Here is a 12,351-nt window from a genome sequence, read left to right as displayed (position 1 = left end):
GAAATAACAACTCAGCAAAATTGCTAGCAGTGTTAGGATTGTGTAAGTCAAGATAATCAAAGGATTTTTTTTCTGTATAACACCACTTCCTTAAGAGAAACTTGGGAAGTAATTTGCTCTGGTTAGTTGTGAAAAAGGCAGAGAAAAACTGAAAAAAATAATCAATTACCAGAGTACAGGGATCAATTCCTAAAGTCATTCTTATTCCAGAATGCATCTTAGAGGTGGCTTAATTGATAAATCTTCTGAACAGGTAGTTAGAAACAGCAATAAAGACCTTTTGAAACTTAACAAAACCCATTAAGGCTGGGTGAGCTCAGACCCTTCATGCAGAGTAAGTTCTCCATCTCCCTGGCATATTTGGTGGCTCTCCCATGGACTTTGTCCAGTGTGTCCATCTTTTTCATGCGCTGAGCCTCCAAGACTGGACATTGTGCTTGGATGCAGTTCCTTGAGTGGCCAATGCAGACTCAGGACTACATCCCTGTGGTCAAGTCTGCCCTCAGCCTGACACAGCCCACACACCTCCTTCTCATTCCTGTGATTAGAAATAGGATTCTGAAGGGAATACTGTGGAATTCCCTGTTTCAAATTTAGCTTTGAAATACTCAAAGCTGTCTACAAATTGGGAAAATGTTTTTGGATTTTAAATTTTTTAAAATTTTTCTTTAACATTTATTAACTATGAAGTCGAAATAATTTCCACAGAGGTCAAGGAAATAAAAAACCCAAATACTGAAAACTCAGGAGTTTCTATTTGCTATTCCAGGTTGTTTTGTATACCCACTAGGTATCACAAGCATGACAGGAATGTAAGGGATCAGTTTGTTTGTTTCTAGTTGGTTGTTGTTTTCATACTTAGAACCTGATTTACAGTTTTCTATTTACCCCAGTCTCTCTATAGTTGCTTCTTATGAAGCAAGCACAAGGACTCAAATCCTATATGGTTTGGTTAGTGGAGAAATATGAAGCAGTATTTTGTTAAAAAATTGTTAATACTTGTAGTCATCTTATAGCCATATACAGAGATACGTCTCTGCAGARTGTTCACATGTCTAAAATAAGAGACTACTAAATCTTCCTGTGCAGAATGGATTTTCAAGGGATAATGCTAGGTTAATTTACAGTTTGAGCTTTACTTCTGAAGGATCTTAACACTGCAGATTCTGCAGTCTGGGCTGTGTGTCCAAGATGGATTGCAGTTATAGCTGAAATATGGCATGATAGAATTGTAATATTCAATAAAGGAAATCATTACTGGTTAAGATATGCTTCTGTTCTGTGGCAACATCCAGGGCTGTGGAATCATGTTAATGCACATGACAGACTCCAGCTGTGATGATGATTCAGAGATTCTATTAATGAAATTTATAAACAGTTTGACTTTGAAAATTTAAAAGATTCTAGTACATACAGGTGCTGCAGCTTAAACTTTGTGAAGATTGGAGGGTTGAAATTTGCTTCCTTACCATTCATTGTGAAATTCTTAGCTGCAGAATTTAAGCCACATACAGGAATTAAACCCTCAGTTGGCATTCAYATTTCCCAGCTGCCCTTGAAACTCCTGGCTTTTCAATTGTGTGTAGGATACTCTTGCACYCCAAAAGTTTGCCTGCATTATGGTGTCTTTGAAAATTGAGTTGTTTTAATTAGAGATTTATATTTTATTGCTTCAAAMTGGAGGTAATGAGCCAAATTTGCTTCTGTCATTGTCAAAAAATACAGCACATACGAAGTTTATGTAACAACTATCTGATAATTGATCTACTTTTTCCACTGTGATAGGGCTAAATAAGATTTTGCCTGATCTTGATGTTGCATAGACGTTCTCATATTCAAATAAAGAAGCTATTAATTAATTTTACTATTACTGTTAATTAATTTTGCTATTAAAGAAAGATGACTCATCTTGATAATGACTATAGAAAGTGTTTAAGTATTAATTTTGTGTATGCTTCACAGGAGTGGAGTACATGAAAAATGCTGTAAAAGATGTCTTAAATGCCTATTTAGTTAAATAGTAATTTGTAATTTGTGCTTTTAATGTAATAATATATGTTTTCYAGTACATTGCAGAATGCAGTGATTTCTTCATCTGTTGTTTGCTAGAGCTGCTTACAATATTTTACAGCAAGAAGTGKCTCAATGGTTTAATTTTAAACCAAATTTAGCAGCAGTCCATTACTCTTTAAGTAAAATTTTATAGTTTAAGGGTGTGAACTTCCCTTGCAAATCACATCAGTTACAAGAGATTTTGKTTTTTTATAATTTTTACATCATTTTGTTCTAAATGCATACTTTTTATTGCTCTTGTAAATTAATTTCTTAAAAATTAGGTATTTTCTTCTTAATACAGAACATATGTAGCTTTCCTTCAGCTTGGCCTCCCRGCCCAAGCTGTATGATAAAATGTGGCTGGTTTTTCAGCTATCTGGGCTCCGAGCAGACTAATTTCCGGGCTGGAGACAGGAGGCTGAGCAGTAACTAATGACTGGCATGATTAGAGTATTTAACTTGAGGCTTTCTGCTGAGTTAAAAGGAGAGAGCAAAACCTGTTTGGGAGCTCTTGCTTTTTCTGATACATACACTGACCTCTTGTATTACCTCTCAAATGTGATCTTTGGTCAGCTTCTTGTCTTTGGTTTGTAAGCGCAAAAGATTCCAAGGTTTTTGTGTGGTGTTTTTAAAGGGAAAAAAAAGGTTTAAATTTATGCAGCTGAGTTTTCCCAGTGAAAATAATAGAAAAAAAGAAAAAGCAGTAGAGTATGAGGTCTCATTCTCAGTTGTATGCTTAAGGGCCTTTTTTTTCTAGCATGACCAATTCCTTTGATTTCTCAAGATGGTAAATGATACTTGCATTACTGCTCATGGCCTGTGCATTTTTTAAATTTATAATTTTTAGAGATATGAAGCTGTGAAAAAGCAAGGATGTTTTCTTCCTTCTTTATCATGGGATAAAGGAAGGAAGAAGTGGGAAAGGCAAATCTTGTCACTGATGTAAGTTTGCCTTTGTCCCATACAGAGGGAGAAAGAAGAGTTCTCCTTTAGTCTGTGCTTAAATAGCTTGTAATGGTCAGCAGATGGGTCTGGAATGTGTGGCTTGTGAAGGGCATCCATTTGAAGAGGGAGGAGGATTTTGGATCCTATCAAGCTTTAACAGGTGAGAAAGAGGGAAAAACAAGGAAATAGCAGCCTTCCAATACCTAAAGGGGGCCTAGAACTGATCTGGAGAGGGATGTTCTACAAGAGCAGGTAGAGATAGGACAAGGAATGATGGCTTTAAACTGCCAGAGGGCAGGGATGGATGGGATCTTGGGAAGGAATTGTTCCCTGTGAGGGTAGGGAGGCCCTGGCACAGGGTACCCAGAAAAGCTGTGGCTTCCTCTGGATCCCTGGAAGTACCCAAGGCCAGGCTGGACACTGGGGCTTGGAGCAGTCTGGGATAGGGGAAGGTGTCCCTGCTGATGACASGGGATGGAACAAGCTAAGCTTTAACCAAAACCATTCAGTGACACTAGGGTTCTATGAACATAACATTAGAACATCTGAACGGGGACAAATTTTGGGTTGTACTCAGGAAATCTTTGCTATGTTTTAGCCCCATGTGTGTATTGCTGCTGATATTCCCAGAAAAAGTGTCTGGACACTTTTTCTGACAGAATTTTGGGGGTTTTTTGGAGTTCTTTTTGTCAGTGGAAGGAGTTAAGAGCCTTTACCTCGTGACAGATGTGGTAAATCAGTGATGGGGCAGTGCCCTTCCTGCAGATGCTTACTGGGTTAATAGGCTCTCTGTAGGTAGAGGCAATAGAAACCCTCCATKGTGCAAGGCAGCAATTTTTGTGTTACTTTTGCAATGCCTATAAGAACTTGGCCCATGTAATTGAAAAATCCTAGGTGGGACAGGAACATATAATGAAGTGGCTCTGGGTCTGAAGARCAGATAGCTGCAGAGGGTAGTGAAAAATTGAGGCAGAAGATAAAGCTGGCAGAGGTTCATTTTGCTGCATACGGGAGAATACATCTGGCATTATTTTCCRGTTGAGAAGGCTCAGATGAAAACTGATCTCAGTGTAATCAGTGATGGTCCCATGTCTAAGGACAATAGAGGAAAAATGAGAAAAAAGACAAAAGGTTTTCCTTCAAGGTGGGAAGAGAATGGAGAAGCTTATCAGCAGCACAGAGAAAAAAAGTAGGAAGAAGCAAAAAGCATTCTCAGTGGAAGTATTGTTAGTGTATAGTAACTGAGGCAAAAGAGTGAAGAATRAAGAATACAGAGCTGAAGTGGAGGCATACTGAAGCAGCTGTTAGGCTCAGAGGTTATAAAGATTCTTGGGGATAATAGGTGTGGTTAAAATTAAACTAGTACAGCAAACTGACAGATTTATATAGGACTCAATGCTTCTTAAATACAGTTTTATTATAAAGAAGCATTACAATAAATATTTAGTCTGTAGTGTAGCTAAAGATGCTTGTGTGTGCTCAAGAAGCTGTGATCAGGTCTAAATGAAGCAATAGAAAATGTAATTCATTAAGGAACTACTTTCTCTGACAGATATTTAGAAGATCTCCTTACTTTACACAGCTTTTCCTGTCTGTTGATCCTAACAGTACCATGAAGAGAACAAAATTCATACTTTTGGCATTCAGACTTTGCCTGTTTGGTCTTAGCCCTGTAATCTCAGAAACTGGAGAACTTCTTGCCATGGAGGCTGTGACAGGTTGTGTTCCAGAGGTTTCCTGTCCTTCAGCTGTGGCTTTTTGCTGCAGGGGTGGCAATAAAAGGATTTGTTCTTCTCAGGTTTGGTTTACTTCAGTTTTCCCTGCGTGACTGTGAACTTCGTTCAGGTGCGTAACAGCAAAAGTGTTCTTTTGATCAGCAAGCTCTTCTCTTTTTGTGGAAGTCCTGGGAAGGTAGCTTTTTCATTTTGTTGTTGAGGTTGGGTTTTTTTCCCCTCTCTTAATGGCTACTATCATCCTGAGTCAGAATTGAGGTTTTTTATGGTCTTCCCGCCTCTTTTCTTTCAGTGTACAGTAAATGAAAGACTGACCTGCCAAACATCAGTTTAATTCATCTTCAGTGCAGTTTTAGCCTTTGGGAAGTGGAGCTGCAAGTTCATAAAGGAGTTGTGCAAGGCCTGTTGAGTGAAGATRAAAGTAATTAGTTTATTGTAGCATGCTCAAAACTGCATGGACCAGTTCACAGGGGATGTTCATGGTTGCTGAGGTAAATACAACTGTTAAATTATCAACTTGAAGTCTAATTTAACTAAAATAAATTAAGTTTAGTTTAATAAAATTAACTAAAAACAAGTCAGCAGCAGTTTAAAACTACATAATGTGAATCTTCCTAAAATTTGCAATTTGCACGGTTCTTGTGTACTTTTATGTCTTAAATTTTTTGTTAGGAAACATTTCTGTCAGCTTTCTCAACACTTCCTGGGAAGCTTAATACAAGCAAAATGCCTCAGTGAGTGATGTTGTTTTTAACAAAAGAAGCTTCGGTTTAGAATAAGAAAGCACACATCTTAACTTCTCTTGGAGATAGGAGATGACAATTGCGTGTACCTGCAGCAGTTGGAGGTGAGTGCCTGATTCAGGACAGTAGGTTAGATTATCTGTGTTGGAAGAACCTGCTAGATATTTTCATTCTGTTTTTTTGAGGCTGGAGGTGTTGTCAAGTGTTAATTACACACGCATTTAAGTGCAGTCCCTGCTCAGCAAGCTTCTACTTCCTCTGCAGGTTCTGACCTGTAGATATTGCCTACATCAGCTCTTGATGGATTACAGCAGGGCACATTCAGAAAGCTGCTYTCATGCTCTCAGGTGGCAATACCTAGTGGTGTTTTAGGTCTCCGGTACTGCATTCCCTGGTTTTACTGTCTATCATTATCTCCAGAAACAAGGTTTTCAAAGGCAAATGTCTACCTAAAGCACTAAAAACCTGTGCTTACATAGTATGTGTTTCCTTGTTGTTGGCAGGTATTGAAAAATTTCTTTCTTCTACTTTTGCAAAAGAATTAACATTTAGAAGTTTTAAAACTAACACAGATAATGCTGATCATACTAATTGCAGTAATGATTAAGAAAGTAGTATAATCGCAGTCAGCGTCTTTCTCTCACTCCCCTCATTTAGTTTTTAATTAAACCCCAATATTTGGATGACTCTGTTTCTTTGGAACCAGCAAAAGAAAAAAGATAAAATTCTTCAATGCAGCAGCTTTGCTGCTTTTGAAGCACTTGAAATCTTCAGTACTATTCACATTGTTCAGGCATGGAATAGGCAAGCACTAAAACGTTTTAGATACGGGCTTGGTGCACTTTGTGTTATAATTAAAATCAGAAATTTGATGCTTTTAAGATAGCTCTACAGCAGTAAAAAGAAAATAAAGATTTCAACACCATCTTCCAAGGGCTGGAGAGTTTTCACCAGAGTACAATGGAGCCGTCCTGCAGCTCAGATAGAGGGATTGTTTCTTTGCTTTGAGCCATTTGAAAGGGAAGCTCTATAACTGTGCTGCGCTAATCTGTGAAAAGAAAGAACTACCAGAATTATTATACTTTGTACTTACAGACAATATATGTATTTTCTTCATATATCTCTCTTTTTTAAACCTTGGAAAGAAGTTTTTTTCCTGTTACCTACAGGAGGAACAAGTCTAGGAGAGCATAAAGTAGTGTGTGTTTTAGTGTCAGGTAGGATTTAGATTGGATTATGTTCTGCATCTAGAGATTGTTCACTGAAAAGTGAAAGAAGGGTTTAATTCTGGTAATATAGAGCAGTGTAGCAAAATCATGGGTGAGGAACATGTTGCAGAAGAGAGGGAAGATGAAGAAGAAAATTTTTGAAAAATTTTGTCTATTCTCTTCCTCTGAAAATTCTGCTCTTTGTCAGATGCAATAAAATGTCACCCTTTTTTTTTCCTAATTATCTGAGAAGAGAGAAAAGATGAGAGCTGAGTCAGGTCATGAGGGCTTTGTTAGAGTTTCAGAAGAAAAAATAATTTCTTTTGAAAAGTAAAGAAGATTATTGATTTTATTTAGATAATTAATTTGTAAGATATCCAGGAAAAAAATCTTTAGATGTTTTCAGAATATCTAGGAAAGTTAGAGATCTTAATAAAATTGAGTCTCCTGTCCATAGGAATTGTCTTTAACAAAGAAAATTCAAAAACCTTTGAAATGTTCATGTGACTAGAGAAACTTCTTAACAAAATTAGCGAGTGCTGATGCTATACATTGCTTATGTGGCATTCTAGGCAAAATTGGAAAAAGGCAGAAATAAGCTAAAGAACCCAGTTTTTAAATACTGGAAAAGGAAGAAAGAATCTAATTTCTTGCTTTTTGTGACTGTAGAATGTATTAGAACAAATTAGAGAAATTTCTTTGTAAATTTACAAATATTGTGTAAAGGAGGCTTGAAAGGTTCTCTGGGTATCTCAGGAACCTTGGAATTTAATTCCTGTAATGGTTATGAATGTCTGAAATTGTTGTTTTACCTTGGGTGTATTTTCAGTGTATGCATATGTTCCATGTTAAATCTGAGAGAGAAGGAAATGAGGGGTTTGCTTATTTCTTTAAATATTGCAGTGGTGGAACAAGGAACAGAATAGGGAAAGCACACATTATTCAAAAACGCCTGAACAGCTGTTTGTGAAAAATTGAGTTTGAAAAATAAGAAATGGGAAGTTRCCTTTTTTTTGTTATGTTTTGCTTGTTTTTTTCACCAAGGGTGTAGTCATTCACCTCAGACTTGTTATGGTTAATAAGAAAAGAGTTTAATAAAACTGTCTCAGTGTTGAGAAGGAAGGGGAGTGGGGAGAACCCAAAACTGGCTCTTAAGGGTTGAAGGTTAGATAGATACCAGATATTTGGAAATAATTTTCTTTTTTTTGTATTTTCTCCTCCTATGTTATTTGAATGCCCTGATATTTTTCGTTATGTCTGTTATGCTGTGAGCTCCCTTACAAATTTTGTATTTCAGAAAAGACTTTGCAAAATGGTTGAGCTCTAAAGATCTAGAAGTTTTTAGATTATTTCCCTCTTAGTTCTGGTATTGGTGAAATGTGTACTGTGCATGTACTATGTACATGTGAAGGACATGGCAGTCTTTCTCTGCCATGACTTCTATTGAACTATTTTTCAATTTAAAATGAATTAAATACTAAGGCTTAAAATTCTTTCAATTGGATTTGCTTTCAAGCATATCTGTCTTGATAAGCATTAATTATRCAATACCTTAAAAGCTGTAGTTGGTATAGTATAATTTTATGGAAAAGAGTAATCCACATATTATTGGGGTAGTTGACTGAAGCCAGTCAAGAGCAAATKGCATTCAGAGTTGCAAAATCTTGGAGTGCCAAAAGTAAAGTGGTTTATTCCACCTCAGACTAGTAAGTCGCTTTATGAGAAATGTGCTTAAATTGTTGATTTTTTGAGAGAACATATGAATTATCTTAATTGTATTCTTTCATATATTTTGTTTGTTAAAATATACTCAGCTGTATAATGTCCCCCTGAAAATACTGTATGAGCCCAAGAGATTTCCTTTCTGCTGAACAAAACSGAAAGATCTGAAGAACAGAAACTGTGCTTTTGCCTCTTCACAGATTTCTGGTCTGTGGCTAGGGTTTCAGTCTGTTATGAACTCACATTATCACAGTAGTCTAGACAGTCATCTGGGGAAATATTTCTTGCAGTTTAAATAGATAATTATAATTCTTTTTTCTAAGGGTAATGTGTGAAACAGTTGTTTTTCCTATTTATGTTAATAATTAGCAACATTGCATTCAGCTGCAATGTCTGTGGTTTTATTAGGGTTTCTGATCTACTGACACTTTTTGCATGCCTTTCTGATTTACACAGGAGTTGGTTATGAAGTGTTTTCCCTCCTCGTTTTGTGAGCATGGGATTCTGAAAGCCTTGGCTTTTGGTGTGAGGAATGATGCTGAACTCCAAAGTGGGAGGCGGGAGTGTGGGAGTTTGCACTGTGCCCTCACATCGTTCATCAATATCCTTAAAAGGGTGTCCTATCTGAAGACTTCAGTCTTTAAATTAAAGTCTTCCTCTTCACTGATCCTGGGATTCTGTTCCTCTGAGGYTGAACTGAGTAGCACTGACTTCATGGAGCAGGGAACTGAAAGCCTGTGGACAATGTAATTCAAAGCTTCATATCATGGTCAAGAAAAGTAGCATATTTTCTTAGCAGGCACACAATGGAGGTATATTTGGCTTCTGAATTCCTGGGATATGAAAGAATTAAGAACATAATGTGCATCTGTCTGGCTTTCAAGAGATGATGAGTAAGGTTTTTTGAAGGAGAAACACTGGAGAAAGGAGCAGCAGGCAGCAGGAAGGAATTCCCTCACTGCTTTGGATACTGAAGACATGTAAGCAAAGCAAAGATATACCAACACCATATTAGGATGGTTGGCATAAACTGTGGAATCTTGCAAAAAAAAAAAAATTCTTTTGCTTTTTTGCCTCCATGTATGTTTTTCCCAGGGGGTGATTCAGACTATAGCTCCCTGCAATGATTGATGATTATTTTGTATTTCATTGTGTGCCAGGGTGTACCAAGTGTTGGCTCAYAGAGGGATTTCATTTGAGTCCAGACTCAGATGCCATCTTCATACAGCAGCAGGCCCCTTGGAAACATAAGAAAATAGATACATTTACAAGACGTGGACATGTTGCTRAAGCCAAAATTCAGGGATTCTTCTTTCCCAGCTTTAACTCTACACTTGAAATTTTCTATCAGTCAGTGTATGATACTCCAGCTACACATGTGAACATTTTGTTCCAAGGAGTTTTTAAGGAAACACTTGAATTCTGAAAACCACTAAATTCCATAAATGGCAAAAGTGTAGTATTTCGATGCTTCTCTATTTCTGTGCTTTTTTGTGCGTGTATGTGCGTGCTTTTCAAAATTTTTTGTGTTGTAAAGCCTGAGAAGCATTTTCTTCAATGTTCAGATCAATTACACAAAATTGCTCTTCATTTCAGCAATATTGTTCATCTTCTATTTTGCCATTTCCCCCCCCCCCCTCTCTCTTACAAAAATAAAAATTATTTGTTTTTTATTAAAAAAAAAAAAAAAAAAAAAAAGAGTTTTAGGCTCTACGGTAAGACTTTATCTGCTTGAAACTGCCATAAAACCAATTATATAAAAATGTCTGTGTGAACCATGGAGTTGTTGCTTTTGGAAAAGAGCTGTTGCTGCTGTTCCAGCCAGAGGAAAATGAGAATGTGCTTAGAATGGACATGACAGAAATACTGGTGGAAACTGGAAATTTGCTCAAAGCGACTAAGCCCACACAGATTTCTGCATTATCCATGGGGCTTTTCCTTCTTTCATTTAGAGCTGCCCTCTACTTCCTTTGTAGCTGTCAAGTGTGTATTATTAACCCACCCAATCAGTCACAGGAGTTTGTGTGATGGGAAGTTTTGCAACACTTGAGGTGGTCAGAAAAGGTCACATGGGACCAGTAGAACAGTAATAAAATTTTATCCTGAAAATGAAAGCTGTCAGCTGTACAAAAACATCCAGGCCTTCATGATGTGTTTAACATCCATGTTCAAAACCATTTTCTGCTAAGCTGCTCTTCTCTATTACATATCAAAGTAAGCTTTATGGAAGTCATTGCTTCAGGTAATGACTAAAGAATCTGCTGGGGATGTGTCTTGACTTCAAATCCTCAAAATTTTAAATGTTTAAAAGATTCTTGTGATAATTGTTTACATTAATGATAAACTTAATTATATTAAATACTTCATCAAGGACTTTGCACAAAAGTTTCCTAATGAGAAAATGTCAAGGAAAGGAGACTTTGATTTTACTAGTCAGGTTTATAAGAACTTCTCAGTCTAAATAGCAATACTGCCCACAAATTATTTTTTCCAACAGAAATGAATAGCATTGCCAACTCTCTTTCATTTTCCAAGAGACTCGTTCTTCATTTCYAGCCAGCAGTCTTTTTCACCATAACTTTTTGGATGTCACATTTGAAAAAAAATATTTATACCAAGTACAATTCATTTACCTTCTACCTTTGAAATTTCACTTTTTGTGTACTCTCTGTTGGCAGCTAAGCATTACTGCAAAAAAGCCCCCCAAATTTCCGTGTAAAGTTGATCAAAATACTAAAAGAACATAAATTTTAGATAACTTTTAATAAACATATGGACTTGTATAATGTTTAAATAGCTTTTTGCATTGCTGTGAATTATGATCTGCAGATGTTGGAGTTGAGTAAGAAGGATAATATTTACATATGCATGAATTTCAGATTTGTGCTCCGAACCTGAGGATAGTTACGAATATTCCCAGCCCTTTGATACTCAGATGAAAAGTTCACCAAGGAAACCCTGATCTCCTTTTCTTTGGAAACACCAGGTCTGGGCAATGCTGTCATTTGTACAGAATCAGTGGGAGAAYTGGGCATGCCTTGTTCTTCCAGTCCTGCTGATCCCATGGTATACCATATAAATACATATATATTTTATTTTTTTTTTTTTTCTCATTCATTGAGACAGAGCTCAACTACACTTTTATCAAAATACTAAGATTTCACATTGCAAAGGGGAAAATTCAGAGAGTTTCACTGAAAAATCTCATCAGTAATCAACAGGCAGGTTCTGCAACAAGSAGCCAAAAAAAATTTCAGATGGTTGGAGCCCTCAGAGTGTTGGCAGAAATTACAGGGAAATTTGGCACCTATCACAGTTGTAATAAAGAGTTTCTCCATCTTGTTTCCTGCTGGAGTATCTTCTAAAAAGGTGAATTTAACATAGGTCTTTGCCAATGTTGACTTAATGTCTTCCTTCTGAAGGTTCCCTGACACAGGGTCCAGTCTCTTGGACTTTCACCCACTGTGCTAAGTTTTCTTTCAGAAGAGAGTGGAGTTCCTGGTAATGCTGACAGCATTTACTTCTTTTCAGTATTCAAAGTCCCATGTATTAGGTTGTTTATATAATAAGACTGATGTATGAAATGTATTTTTGAGGTAATAATAATAATAATAATAATAATAATAATAATAATAATAACAATGAACTATTTGCTGCACTTGAGCATGCAAGTGAGAAGTTGAAATTACTTATTTTCTCATTTATTCCTTAATATTGCCTAAGTCTTAGGCGAATGTGGTCCTGTAAAAAGTCTGTGAAAGGCATGTGTGCTTTAAAATGAAGTGAAACACATTTATGAAGGTCTTGTTCTTTAATTGATAGTGGTCTGTCTCAGACACCCTCCTTTACTCACTCCTGATGTGATTCATACTTATTATTATGCTTAATATCTTCAGTATTTTGTTTTTAGTAATAGAAGTGTCCATCTTCTAAGTAGCTTCTAGT

At 36.6% G+C, this 12,351-nt stretch overlaps 1 protein-coding gene across 2 annotated transcripts in view; it reads left to right on the top strand.

Annotated features, from left to right (window-relative positions):
• FBN2 (fibrillin 2) overlaps positions 1–12,351 on the top strand; it is a 117,455-nt gene that overhangs the window by 8,057 nt on the left and 97,047 nt on the right. The window lies entirely within an intron of this gene.

The sequence above is a fragment of the Malurus melanocephalus genome, unplaced genomic scaffold, assembly GCF_030028575.1.
Source record: "Malurus melanocephalus ecotype Western Australia unplaced genomic scaffold, MMel_1.1 scaffold_350, whole genome shotgun sequence".
Classification (NCBI taxonomy): domain Eukaryota; kingdom Metazoa; phylum Chordata; class Aves; order Passeriformes; family Maluridae; genus Malurus; species Malurus melanocephalus.
This window is presented reverse-complemented; position numbering and strand designations above follow the sequence as displayed.